This window comes from Zea mays, chromosome 9, assembly GCF_902167145.1.
Source record: "Zea mays cultivar B73 chromosome 9, Zm-B73-REFERENCE-NAM-5.0, whole genome shotgun sequence".
Taxonomy (NCBI): domain Eukaryota; kingdom Viridiplantae; phylum Streptophyta; class Magnoliopsida; order Poales; family Poaceae; genus Zea; species Zea mays.
Genome location: NC_050104.1, coordinates 75,501,233 through 75,516,070, shown reverse-complemented (window position 1 = coordinate 75,516,070; position 14,838 = coordinate 75,501,233). Strand labels below are relative to the sequence as shown.

At 42.9% G+C, this 14,838-nt stretch overlaps 1 long non-coding RNA gene across 1 annotated transcript; it reads right to left on the bottom strand.

The window, feature by feature from the left end:
• Window positions 1–678: 678 nt before the first annotated feature.
• Window positions 679–2,421, bottom strand: LOC103639967 (uncharacterized). The gene is made up of 4 exons (XR_004852678.1): window positions 2,384–2,421; window positions 2,222–2,290; window positions 1,998–2,048; window positions 679–940 (listed from the first exon to the last, which is right to left on the bottom strand). It is a non-coding gene; the product is annotated as an uncharacterized lncRNA (long non-coding RNA).
• Window positions 2,422–14,838: the final 12,417 nt, after the last annotated feature.

Sequence of the window (14,838 nt, the reverse complement as noted above, 5' to 3'; positions counted from 1 at the left end):
GCTAAGTGCTCTTTTTAGTTTCTAACTCGTAAGCATTGCGAAGCCAAGCGATTCTTCCTTCTTTTGTCTGCAAGGTTGCAAAAACATCTCTATACTTCTTCTGAATCAAAAGATGAGTGGCAAACAAATGTAGTTCGCTCCCTTCTGGTGATCCATCATCCATTACTTGTTGCAACTGCTTTTTAAGCTCTATTCGAACTGGGTCATTGTCAGAAGAGGTAATAGACTTGTTTGTGGTCATTGAGCGAGACTCAAAAGCCTCCACTAGTCTTTTCATGTACTCTTCCCTCGAATCTTTTTTCTTCTTTGGTTTTGGGGAATCATGGCGCATCTTACGCTTCCCAGTAGCATTTGTGCAGGGGTCAGGTGTGCTGTTTTCACCCCCACCTAAAGTGTATTCCAAATGATCATCAGAAGACGAATTAGCATCCTCGACGCCAGGAACCAGGGTTCTTTTTTTGTGCAGACAATGGGTCCAAACATAACCTTTAGCTCGTCCTCATTCTCTAGGGGGGCTGTTTTGAACATAATACAACCTGGCATTGCCTGCACCAAATGGTAGTTCCTAGTTTTAGATGGCCAATACTAATGTTAGTCTAGGAAAAAAAGATATACTTACTTCATTTTGCTTGGCCCACCACTCATCTGGCGCACTGATTGAACCAGTATGAGGGTCTCGACCAAGACCTGTAGCCCTTTCATTAAGAGTTTTCCACTGGGTGAACATTCTCTTCAACGAATCCCACCTATTCTTCATTTGATCCCTGGTGTAAGTGCGACCAGTGCGTTCCTTAAACTTCCTTATGAGGTTAGCATACCCTTCTGCATTTAGAAATTGTTGTGGCCTGTTCCGAGCATTGACCTCTTCTACACAAATTTCTGTGTAAATTTTTGTTGCTCTACTATCCCACTTTGCAATCACTTTGCCGGACTTGTCCATCTAGTGCATAACAAGTATATAGTATTCAACATACGTAGTAGTGCTCTCGGATTAAAAACAACAAAAACATGAACACTATACTGGCCATATTACCTTCAGGTAATACCATAAGTACTAAGATTCCAATTTCCTTAATAACACAACGACAACCTTAAATAAACTGGTAGTGCACACAAAAGGACAGGGAACACATTTACAGCAGCCCATTAACCAAAAGAACAAACTCATTCCCTGTTTCCCTAAGACCTTACTACAGAAAAGCACAGTGAATTCATCCCTGTTATTCAAACACCTAACTCCAAGGTTCACTCCCTTCTACCTTAAACATCATTGTCACTAAACGAAGGCATCTGATCGGAGTCATATTCAACACCCCAGAAGTTTTGGAAATGCTCCGCAAAGTCCCAGTGTGGAGTAAGGTCGTCGTCAGATGGGGGTGGAGACGACAAGGTAGAAGGTTCATAGCTGCTGTCAACCGGGATGTTTACGTTGTTCACGATGTCCAAATGCTCTTGCAACACCAGAGAGTCTTGCTCCAGCATGCAAGCTATCTCCTCCAAAGCTACACGAAGTTTGGTAGCATCAAATGAGGTCAACCCACGTCCAGGACGGATTGTTTCCCTCGCTACGGAAAATATCTTGTCCGAAATCTCTTGCATCCTTCCAATTGCCTTGTTGGCTATGGAGTCTGCTGAATCCATCTGATGTGGATTTAGGTGGTCAGTTTACTACAGAAGGGGACAATCTAAGTTCCATGTACTGACATTATTTGAGTGCTAACAATGACAAAGTTTGGTTGAAGCTATTAACATACAGGTTGTAACAAACAGAGAATGAACTGAACCGTGAACATACAGGTTGTGACAAACAAAGGTAGAAGTAATCACTGCACATATCATACTTATACAAAAGAACAATGGTATCCCTAGGTAACAATAAACATATGACCATCCCAGCTCTCGTATCTCCAAGTAATATGCACAAATGACAGCACATATATAAATTGGTTGTGGCCATGTGGACAGTAAATTGCGCAAGAAATTGTGTATGAAAGTACCTTGGATGCACTTGATCTTGGAACCGAAGACGAACAACTCGATACGCAAATCTGTAGGCGACAATGCACAAACATCTCTCTGTTAGTACGACGTTCCATACCCTTGAAGATGAATTGATTTAACTGGAGAGGAGGGGGCGGCGTGGGTCGGGATTGAGGCCCAACCCTAGCAACAGTAAAGGAGGGAGCGGGGTGGCTCGGGATGGAGGCGACGAATTCTGTACCTGCGAAGATGCCAACGCGATGGTCGGGGACCGGAGGAACCAGCACGACGGACAAGGGCGCCGGTGTCACTGCGGCAACCATAGCGAAACAGGAAACAGTGAAGGAAACGCGGCAGTGGGAGGAGAAGGGGATGGACGAGTTCGCAGAGGAGTAGTCCGTACCTGCGAAGACGACGATGCGGCGAGGAGAGGGTCCGGCGACGGTGCGTTGGGTGCGGATCTGCGGTCCGGTGGCTTGGCGGCGGCGGCGGTGCGTTGCGGGGGTAGAACCCTAGCGAAGTGCGCGGGGGCTTCTATCCGAAGCCAAGTGAGCGCGGCTTCGCGACGACCGTGGGAGCTCGGCTTCTTACCGAAGCGCGTCGCGCAGAAGCCGGCCCAAAATCTGCGCGTTTGGTAGCAGCTTCTGCTTCTGGCGGCCAGAAGCCGACCAGAAGCTGAACCAAACAGCCACAAAGGAAATGTGGAGGATTTCTAGGAGTTTCAGGACTTTGAGGAATTCTAATCTAGACTAGTGGCAAACCCCTAGTCGGCTGCCTGTGAAGGCCTTATCTTACTGTGTTTCGTTTAGCACTTTGATTTATGTTTAATTTAATGACTATATGGATGTTTTGGGCATCATGATGTAATAAAGTTATACTTATTTCTGCTAATATTTGAGCATTGTGTGATGATGTCCAATTAAGTAATCGTTGTGTACGTGAATTTCTGATCCTGGCATGTAAATGGTTCGCATTCGGTTTACCTTTTAAAACTGGGTGTGACATAGATAAAGAAATGCATAATACATATAGATTTGAATGTTGCTGATCCTTTGACAAAACCTCTTACACAACTCCAGCATGAGGCACACATGAGATCTATGGGTATTAGATATCTTCTAGATTAACTTTAGTGCAAGTGGGAGAATGTTAGAAATATTCCCTAGAGATAATCATAGAGATGAAATATTTCTTTGTATCCATGATATATATATATATATTGCTTAATTGAATATCCATGAAAGGCACCTTGTATTGATTAGCAATTATGTGAATTGTTTGTGAGATTCTTTACTTGTATGGTTATTCGAAATGATGTCCCTAGTCAGAGTCGATGACTAACAAATGTATTAGTTGATGACTACATTTCACAAGTCATGGACATGGAGATGTTAAACTAATAATGTGGGCGCATGTATGACATGATGTTGGACCGACCCAATGTGAGATATTGTAATATAGTTCTCTTTTTGCAACATGTATATTGTATCTTTAGACCTGAGATTGTCGCATGTTCTCAATATGTGAATTGACTTACTTAGGGACTATCAAATGCTACTCCGTAACTGGGTAGTTATAAAGGTAGTTTTGGATTTGTCAGGAAGCATGCTGTGAGGCATGGTTAGTCAAGATGGAATTTGTCCCTCTCTTCTTGAGAGAGATATCTCTAGGCCCCTCAGGTGATTGGATCAAGAAATGCATGGTCGTGCTAGGGTTAAGTGTTAACCAATGAAAGGATTCCAATTCACAGTATCGAGAAAGAGAGGTCAGCTTAGAGCCAGACCAAATATTGTGAGACAAAGGGAACAACATGTATGTAATGTGGCAATGGTTCATCTGATATGATATTTACGTGCGCATAGGAGTTGACATGTCTTGCTAGAGGATGCTGTCAATTATTGGGCCAAGTAAGATTACTTGGGCCATGTCTATATGTACGTGAACGTATAGGGTCAGGCACTTAAAGGGAAGGAATCCTAACTCAGATTAGATCCAACATTAGACAGGGCTTTAGGGTTACTGATGGGCCTCAGAGTTAGAAGCCCACCAGAACGCCTATATAATGAGGGGCATGAGCGCGGTTAAGGTAACCCTAATTCGCCACCAGTAAACGAGCAGCCGCCCGCCCCTCGTCCACGCCTAGCCACCGTCGTGAACCTAGCAGTTTGGAACGCGGTGCTTCCTCCCTACGTGTGGATACCTTGGAGGTGCTGCAGCTAGAGCACTAAGACGAACCACGCGAGGACGTTAAGGTCGCTGGGGACTGCACAACACTGCTCGACACGTTCGTCTACATCGAGACGCCTTCTGCTGCCCTACGTGTCTAGTGGTAATTCCATGATCTATAACTACAGTAGTTTCTAGTTTTATGGGGTTGAAAATTTTGTTTTGCGCTAGTGTAGCCTCCCCATAATCCTTCAGCTATGACATTGTAATTACCCTGTTGTACAGTTCGCGTTGTAAGAGTGTGACCGTTGACCGAGGGCAGCAATATGTACTTCGAGCTATCTACCCCTAGACGACCCTATAAATATCCCCATCTTGTAGCTTGATGGGCATGCACAACAAGAAGCTACAGTACCTTGTCATTTGTCTTGTCATGCACCTAAGCTCTCGTCCACCGTCTCTAAGCGTTTGGGTCCACTTGATAGCATGTTTGTGCGTGTCAGTGCCTAATAGTTTGTGGTACTATTCTTCTTCCATTGTGTCTTTATGCGGTTATTCTAATGCTAATTTATGGGATGTCCCTTGGAGCGCAAGTCTTCTTCTAGGACTTGTCAGTTTTTGGGGACTTCAATGGTTTCCTGGTCTTCGCACAAATAGTCTAGCGTTGCTCAGTTTACCACAGAGCCTGAGTATGTCGCAGCCGTTGGTTGTTGCTCGCAGTTGCTTTGGATGATGGCTACTTTACGGGATATTGTCTTGAGTTTTCTCATGTGTCTCTGCTTTGCGATAGCACAAGTGCCATAAGTGTTGCCAAGAATCTTGTGCTACATTCAAAGACCAAGCACATTGAAGTTTGTCTTCACTTTCTTCTCGGTCATTATGAGAAAGGTGACATCAATTTGCGCCACGTTGATACCCACAAGTAGCTTGCTAACATTTTGACCAAACCCCTTGATTAGGCTACATTTGCACATTTGTGAGGGGAATTGGGTGTTTACTTCCCTTTTTGATCGAAGGCTCCCTTTTTAGTTTTTCTTCTTTTCTACTTCTTTTTACATGTAGGTTTTAGTTCTTCTTTCTTGCTTCTTGTATTATATTTGCATCTCATGTATCATTTTGAGCTTCACGTGTATAACTGCTAGATTGTAACCATGCTCCTATTAGTATGTTCTTTGTGTACATGATGATGTTTGTTTGGGGTCTGTTTCGTCGCTGAAGGTCCCATAAGAAGAAACACCTTCGGAAGATTGACACAAAGCTGAAGCTATCAATCAGAAGGCTTCGGAGTACATTTCCAAAGGCACCGACTTAAAGATGAAATGACCAATCAGCCCATGATAATTTGTATTATGATTGTAAACTTTGTAAAGGGCATGAATGTAATTCCCAACAGGCTGCATCCTGTGCCTATAAATAGATGAACAGTATCCATGTACTGTTCATGCTATCCTGTAATCGCTCGCGCGCAACACTTGGATTTTTGCCTTCTGTCAAGCCGAAGCTATAAATATGATTAAATATTGTGTTTAAATATTCAAGTTTATATAATGAAACATATGAATGACATAATGTGTTTGTTCATGCTATCTTTCATGTTTCATATGTTTCTCCTTTTATTATCTTATAACCATGATGATGAAGGTACGTCCTTCATGACCTTCGTCCGAAGAGTGTTATATCCTAAGGGAAATAATGTTTCGATGGACGAAGGACTTTAACATTTAATACTTTGTGTTGCCTTGTTCTTGATTCATAGCATTTGAGAACAAGTCCCCAACATTGGCGCCCACCTCCGGTGAACTCACTTCCACTATTGAGCTGATGGCTTTGTCCAACATCCAAGCTGAAGCTACTTCGGCTACGAAGCTGGTGCTCCCAATAACAGGCGATTCATGCTCAGAACCAGCCAACAAGAAGCAGAAGGAGGCTCAGAGAAGGGTAGAGCATGTTGGGGTGCAAGGACCCTTCATCAAGTAAAAATGGTCCCACATCCCAATCACCTTCTCCCAGGAGGACCTTCAGCTCAAGGATTATCCTCATAATGATGCTATGGTCATATCTTGTGTCATCAAGGGATTTCTGGTCCATAATGTTTTGCTTGATACAGGCAGTGCAGCTGACATCATATTTTCTAAGGCCTTCAGACAGATGCAAGAGTCAGAGGACAAGATTCATGATGCTACACACCCTCTTTGTGGCTTCAGAGGAAGGCAGATTGCAGCGCTTGGCAATATCACGATGTCACTGACTTTCGGCTTCATCCATAATACAAGGACTGAACAGGTTGTGTTCGATATTGTTGACATGGAATACCCCTACAATGCAATCATTGGTCGTGGGACACTCAATACTTTCGAAGCAATACTTCATCCCGCATATCTATGCATGAAGATACCTTCGGAACAAGGACCCATTGTTGTTCATGGCAGTCAGGAAGCTGCTAGAAAAGCTGAAGGAAACTGGACAGATTTAAAAGCAATCCACAACATAGATGGAAATGAAGCTTGTGAATAGTACAAGTACAGAAGAGAGAAGGCTGCCTCGGCTGATCAGCCGAAGCCTATGCTTCTATGTGAAGATATAGCAGAGCAGAAGGTATTGCTGGATTCTTAGTTATCTGAAGAGCAGGAGAAAACATTGATAAGGTTTTTATTCAACAACAAAGATGTGTTTGCTTGGTCAGCTAATGATCTTTGTGGTGTCAACAGAGATGTCATTGAGCATTCACTCAATGTGGATCCATCTTTCAGGCCAAGGAAACAAAGGCTTTGGAAAATGTCCGATGACAAAGCTGAAGGTGCTCGAAATGAAGTGAAGAGGCTTCTTAGTGCTGGCGTTATTAGAGAGGTCAAATACCCAGAGTGGCTAGCTAACACTGTTATGGTGAAAAAGGCAAATGGTAAATGGAGAATGTGCATCGATTTTACAGATCTTAACAAGGCTTGTCCAAAGGATGAGTTCCCATTGCCAAGAACAGATTCTCTAGTAGATGCAGCAGCTTCATCAGAGCTTATGAGTTTACTAGATTGTTACTCAGGCTACCACCAAATCTAGATGAAGAAGGAAGATGAGCCGAAGACTAGCTTCATAACCCCCAGTGGTACATATTGCTATCTTCAGATGCCTGAGGGGCTCAAGAATGCTGGAGGAAGCTTCAACAGAATGACAGCCAAGGTCCTTCATTCTCAGATAGGCAGAAATGTGCTAACATATGTTGATGATATCATAGTAAAAATCACGAAGCAAGAAAATCATATCACTGATCTGTAAGAAACATTTGCTAATTTCAGGCAAGCTGGCCTGAAATTAAATCCTGAAAAATGTGTCTTTAGAGTAAAGGAAGGTAAATTCCTTGGTTGCCTAGTTTCAACGAAGGGGGGTCAAAGCTAATCCAAGAAAGATCGAAGCCATACTTCGAATGGAACCACCAAGTACGAAGAAGGGGGCACAACGGTTGGCAGGAAGATTGGCTTCATTGAACAGATTCATATCTAGATTAGCAGAAAGAAACTTGCTGTTCTTTGAAATACTAAAGTCAGTCGAAGTCTTTCAGTGGGGCCCAGCTCAACAGAAAGCCTTCGAAGAGCTGAAGCAATACCTGATTGATCTAACAACATTAACTCCACCTGTGCGAGGGGCTCCGTTACTATTATATGTGGCAGCTTCGCACTCTGCAGTGAGTGCGGCGCTTGTGCAGGAAAAATTGGAAGGACAAATCAAAAAGCAAGCCCCAGTATACTTTGTCTCCGAAGTTCTAAGCTTATCAAAGAAAAATTATACAGAATTGGAGAAGGTGTTGTATGCTGTCTTAATGGCCTCCAGGAAGCTTCGGCATTATTTTCAAGCATTTCATATAATTGTTCCTTTGTCACAGCCTCTGAAGGATATCATGAGGAACATAGAAGCTACTGGAAGGATTGGAAAGTGGGCTGCGGAACTCAACAAATTCAGCATTGATTATGTGCATAGATCCTTGATTCAGTCCCAGGCGCTAGCAGACTTCATCGCTGACTGGACGCCAGGGGCTCAGGAAGAAGAAGCAAATAAAGATGCCGAAGCTTGGACAGTATTCTGCGACGGTTCCTGGGGAACCTTCGGGGCAGGTGCAGCTGTTGTCTTGGTTGCACCTTCCAAAGTCAGAACATGCTATGCAATAAGGCTTGATTTCAGCTGCACAAATAATATTGCTGAATACGAAGCTTTGCTTTTGGGGCTTCGGAAGTTAAAGGCAATGGGGATAAGAAGGGCGGTCCTTAAAACCGATTCCCAAGTTATTTCTAGTCATGTTGACAAGAGTTGTAGAGCAAGAGACCCGAAGCTTGAGAAATACCTAGATACAGTTCGAAGGCTTGAAGCTTCTTTCGAAGGGTTTTCTGTCAAGAGTATTCCTCGAGGAGAGAATGAGCACACTGATCTGTTAGCCAAGTCAGTGGCACAGGGGCTGCCTTTACCTTCGGAAGTATTCTTCGAGACAATAAGAGCACCTTCGGTGGAACTTCTTGAAAGAGCAGTGCTCAATATATCTCTTGTTCATAGTGAAGATTGGAGAACCGAGATTATATTTTTTCTCCAAGGCAACTGCCTTTCAGATGACGAAGCTTATAATAAGAGGATAGAGGCAAGAGCTCGACCATATGTAATAATAGAAGGGGAGTTATACAAACATGGAGTCTGCTCTCCACTGCTCAAGTGTCTATCCAAAACTGAAGGTATATAATTGATGAAGGAAATACATGCAGGATTGTGTGGATCTCACATTGGATCTAGACCTTTGCTGGGGAAAGTCTTCAGACAAGGATTTTATTGGCCGAAGGCAGCTTCGGATGCAGCGGATCTGGTTCAAAAATGTGAAAATTGCCAAAAATGCGCAAGAGACCAGAAACAACCTTCGTCGTTAACCCAACTGATACAACTAACTTGGCCATTGCAAAGATGGGGCCTGGATTTGCTAGGTCCACTTCCACCAGCACAAGGCAATTTAAAATATATTGTGGTGGCTGTAGAATATTTTTCTAAGTGGATTGAAGCGAAGCCTTTGGCCATAATAACTTCGGTCACAGTCCAGAAATTCTTTTGGCAAAACATTGTCTGTCGCTTCGGCGTACCAAAGGCTATAAATGTGGACAATGGTACACAGTTTGATGCTGAAACCTTCAAGGAATTCTGTGGTCAAATCAGCACGAAGATCCATTTTGCATCAGTCAGACATCCAGAATCAAATGGACTTGTCGAAAGAGCAAATGGTATTATAATGACAGGAATAATGAAGTTAATTTTTAATCAGCCCAAAGCAAAGTGGTCGGAAGAGTTGATTAAAGTGGTGTGGAGTCACAACACGACTGTATCAAGATCAACAGGTTTTACGCCATTCAAGCTATTATTTGGTGACGAAGCCATAACCCTAGAAGAAGCTAAAACAGGGTCAATAAGAACAACAGCTTCGCCTGAAGACGAAGCTGATTATCATGTAGCAAAAGACACTATAGAAGGGGTCAGACTTCAAGTTGTGGAAAATATTAATAAATATCAAGCTGAAACAATAAAATGGCGCGACAGAAAAGTCTGGCTGAAAAATATCAAGCCAGGGCCTCTGGTGCTTTGGAGAGTGGCTAATCCGAACACAGTAGGCAAGCTACAGCTGAAGTGGGAAGGACCTTTTCGGGTCGTATCTTCATCAAGGCCCGGTTCTTACAGACTAAAAGATATGGACGGTAATGATATTCCTAGGTCTTGGAATGCGGATGAGCTTCGACGGTATTATGTATAGATTCATGTAATCTTTTTTCTATTTTTCTATGGCACCCTTTTCCTTTTCGAAGGGGGAGAAAGGTTTTTAATGGGGCCATAGTTTGTAATCTTTTCCTTTCTTATTCAGCTCCACGAGAGCAAAATCCCCCAAATATGTAAATGTAAAATCTGAGCATGCACCATCGAGTGCAGAGAAAAAGAAAAAACAGGGAGAAGCTCGAAAGTCGTCCCTGAGGGGATGCAGAGCATGACGAAGCTACAAAAAGCCGTTCCTAAGGGAGCGCAGAGTAAGTTTTCTGCTCAAAAGTCATTCCTTAGGGAATGCAGAGCCAAATACCGCCAAAATATAAGGCGAAGCGCAAAAAGTCAACGCGAATACCGCCGAAATAGAAGGCGAAGAAGTTCAAAAGATGTTCCTTAGGGAATGCAGAACTTACACCGAAAAATAAACGGTGCAGCCGAAAAATAAACGACAAAGAGATTTCAGTCATTCCTTAGGGAATGAAGGTTGTGGATGAAGCTTCGAATGTGTGTGTTTGGGAATTCATTTGCACCATACATTACATCATACATTGCATGCATAAACATTCATTTAGACATACATAGGATCATCATCATCATCATACCATACAGATACAAACAGTTGCTTCGGCTCTAAGAATGCAGCTTCAAAAGCAGAATCATGCTTCATTGTGCACAAAAAGAAGGGAAGGTGTTTTTCGCCTTCGGCTCAAAAAGTACAAGTTTCGTTCACATCGAAGCACTTCACACATTGATGGAAATGTAAAAACATATTACAAGGTATGGACAAAATTTATAGAGTAGAATCTAATTCTTAAATTACAATATTTTTTACAAAGGTTAATACAAGAGTTCTTAGAGTTTTTTCCACAGCTATCTATTCAAGCTTCATCATTATCTATTGAGCTTTGGATCGTCTGTTAAGCTTTGGCTTTGTGCTCTCCAGCTTCATCATCTTGCTCTTCAGCTTCGTCATCCTATACATATTAAAGTGTTGTAAGGAAAATTCAAGTTTAAAGGAAAATGTAAGCACAAGGTATGATTTTGTTACCGGCTTAAGATGACTTCGAGCTTCATCACTAGCCAAGCTTCGTCCACCCTTCGTCCATACTAGCTTTATAATTTGTTTTCTATGCTTCGGGCAAGACTGGGAATATCAATGAGATCTGCTGGTGATAAGCTAAAGTTGGGTCTATTGACAATCTTTCCATGTGTGCAACCAGATTTCAGGAAGGCAACAGCTGTGCCCTAAGAAGCTACCAGGGCACAGAAATCGCCGTGTCCAGCTATAATTTCATCAAGAGCATCAATTTCACCCTCGATATGTTCAAAGGCCCCTTGCAGGTCTTCAATCGAAGGACTAAATTTTTCATAGCCAGCTCCAACTGAATTGAAGATCTGCTTCAGCCGTTGCACACATCGGTTACTGAACTCCAGACATTTGTTTTGAAGCTCTGTCAATGATTTTTGCAAATTTGAACTTTTTTCGTCCTCAGCCTCAAATTTTGCATCAAACTTCTGCTTTTCTTGTTTGAAGCTTTCTGACTTTGAGAGAAGCTCTGTATTTAACTTTGCAATTTTAGCTTTAGCCTCTACCAGTAAACCCTCTGCTGTCTGAAGTTCAAAATCCTTCTTTTCAAGAGCAACTGCTTGATCTTTCAATTTTCTTTCTAAACCCTCAATTATAACTTCATGCTTTTTATCTTCAAGATCTTGCTGCATCCTCAAAGCTTTACTCAATAGCATACTCTGTGTAGGAACAACCTTCGTTAGAAAACACCTTCGTTGTAAAAGACAATAAAAAGTTGAAGAAAAGTTTTTTACCTTGAAATTAGAATAGAATAAACTACCGACGATATGTTGTCGTCGGTAGCGGCTAATGTCTGTCTCTAGCTTCGGGAAACCAATACTCTTTGATAGAGTACCGATAACCTTTGCTCCGGTTTGATCTCGGAGGCAGCCTAACCTTTCATCGTCAACACCGCCGAAGAGTAGTGCCCCTAGTTGATACCCGCAGGATATGGCATATTCTCTCAACTCTTCTTTCTCAGCCTTCGACAATTCTTGCCCAATTAAGTTTTGAAAGTTAAAATTTTCTTCTTCTGAAGTAGCTTCGGCTATCTTCTTCTCCTTCTCAGGCACTGTAGCCGTGGTTTCTTCGGCGGCTGCAGCAGCTTCTTCTGCGGCCATGTCCAGAAGTATCTTATCAATATTAGAAAGTGTGCTTTCTAGATTTGTATCTTCGGCCAGTTCAGATTCGGCAGTTGCAGCTTCAGTAACTGCAGCTTCGGTAGCTGTAGCGCTCCCAACAGCTGGTGCCTTTGAAGCCGAAGCTGGTCATGGTGTCTCTTCAATAGCTTCTGTCATGGTAATAATTCTTCATTTTTTTGGCCCAGCTGCCTTCTTCGCTATCGAAGGCTCCTTCTTCTTCTGAAAAAGCTTCGTCAGATGTGGCGCCAGTGGACTTAGCTTGATAGGCAAGGATTCAGTCATTACCTTTAAAATTTCTTCCACATCGGTAGCAGAAGGTGTTGCAGGAGTTTCTTCTTCTATATCAGTCGTCTTCTGCTTTGGAGCCACAGCTTTTCTCTTCTTTGAAGCAACTGCCTTCGGCTCAGGGCTCAACTTTTTCTTCTTCAGGTTTTCTTCATCTTCTTTTACCATTCTAGCGGCCTGTCTGCCCACAACACTAACAACTCTTTTTCTTTTTTGCCCTTCGGCAACTTTGTTCAAACGCTCATAATCAAGATATTCAAAATTTAGTGCATCCATTACCTGATTCAATCTTTGCTTCGGACGAGCGCCGAAGGCTGTAGTTAGCAACTGATCTTCTTTTTTGTTATAGTTCCCTAAAATCTCATTACACATAACTTCGATCGTGTCCAACCATTCTTGGTAAGGTTCCTTGAAGTGTTTTTTGAACTTAAAGTGATAAGGCAGCCAAACGAGTTCACCCTCTTTCTTCTCTTCTTCAAGCTTCGGCATACCCCACTTCCTCAGCGTTGGGAATACTCTGTTTGCTAAGTATTCCTGGACTAGATCCCTAGTCCCAATATGTTCAGACACAATTCTAAACTCATACACAACATCTTGGCATGGATCCCCCGGTGTCATGTTGCACTGAGGCCTAGTCAGCCCGAAGATTAGCTCCAACGGGCTCTGAACTAGCTTCTCATTTTCCTCATCAATTTTAACATAAAACCATTCAGATTTCCAACCGGTCGGCCATTTAGTACGATAGCTGACCACCGGTGTCTTCATATCCTTCCGATAAGCAAAATTATAGCAGCCGAAGTTCTCATGCAATCCGTCTTCTCTAGCCTTTGTCTGATAATGAAGTTCATGTACTCGGCAGAATGCTTCGGTGAGCGGCTCTACCCCTTGACTTCGGAGAACCCAGATGTACACGCTGAGCCTAACAATGGCGTTAGGGGTCAGTTGATTAAGGTAAATCCCGAATTTTTCCAAGACTTCTGCAATCATTCCGTGCAGAGGAAATCTCAACCCTGCTTTGAAGAAGCTCTTAAAAACTACAACTTCATCATCTTCTGGTTTCGGGATAGTCTCTTACCCGCCAAAGCGAACCAACCCCTTCTCGGCTTCTCTGAAGTAGCCTAGCTTCGCCATCATAATCATATCAGCTTCAGACATAGTCGATTTCCCAAAATCCAGATGGCTGGGCTTCGATGGCATAATGATGTTATAATCAATTTCTCCTTCATTAGCATCACCCTCTTCAATATCTGCCTGCTCGGTTTCAGCAGCGGGCGATCCTTCGTCAGCAGCGCCTTCAGTCACAACCAATCCCGACCGCCTCATAACTTCGGAGATCGGGGCAGTTTCAGCAGCTTCGGTTTCCTCACCGTTGCGTGTAACCCTGGCTGTTGAGCGCACTCTGGCCGTCTGATGTTGAATTTCTTGCGTTTTGATGAAGTTGAGAATTTTTTATCTTTTGCCGAAGCTCTTTCTTGTCACAAAGCTAGAGCAAAATGATCCTTCGGTTGAGAATGCAGTGAACAAGCTTCGGCGGTGGTCAAATTTTTTGGCAGCAGAACAGTGCAATAGCAGTAAATGTTGTGGTAACTTCACAACTACCCGTCTGTTTATATAGTGTTGTAGGTGGGAAGGTGAATCGTCAAGTCACTCGCACCCGCTGAACAGTCACCCGCACCCGCTGAACGGTGGACCACTCGGCGCCTAGAAGGTGAATCGCCAGATCGCTCGTATACACTGAACGGTGGACCACCCGACGCTGGGAGTATTTTAATCGTTTCTCGGCAACGAGCTTAGGGAAGGTGTTTTTCGGACCTTCGGCATTCCGAAGCCTGAGAGAGTTTTTCACGGATCGAGCTCGTCATGAAAAATGATCTAGTACCGTGAAGGGGCTACTGTTGGGGGTCTGTTTCGTCGCCAAAGGTCCCATAATAAGAAACACCTTCGGAAGATTGACACAAAGCCGAAGCTATCAATCAGAAGGCTTCGGAGTACATTTCCAAAGGCACCAACTTAAAGATAAAATGACCAATCGGCCCATGATAATTTGTATTATGATTGTAAACCTTTGTAAAGGGCATGAATGTAATTCCCAACAGGCTGCGTCCTGTGCTTATAAATAGATGAATAGTACCCCTGTACTGTTCATGCTATCCTGTAATCGCTCGCGCGCAACACTTGGATTTTTGCCTTCTGTCAAGCCGAAGGTATAAATATGATTAAATATCGTGTTTAAATATTCAAGTTTATATAATGAAACATATGAATGACATAATGTGTTTGTTCATGCTATCTTTTATGTTTCATATGTTTCACCTTTTATTATCTTATAACCATGATGATGAAGGTACGTCCTTCATGACCTTCGTCCGAAGAGCGTTATATCGTAAGGGAAATAATGTTTCGATGGACGAAGTACTTTAACATTTA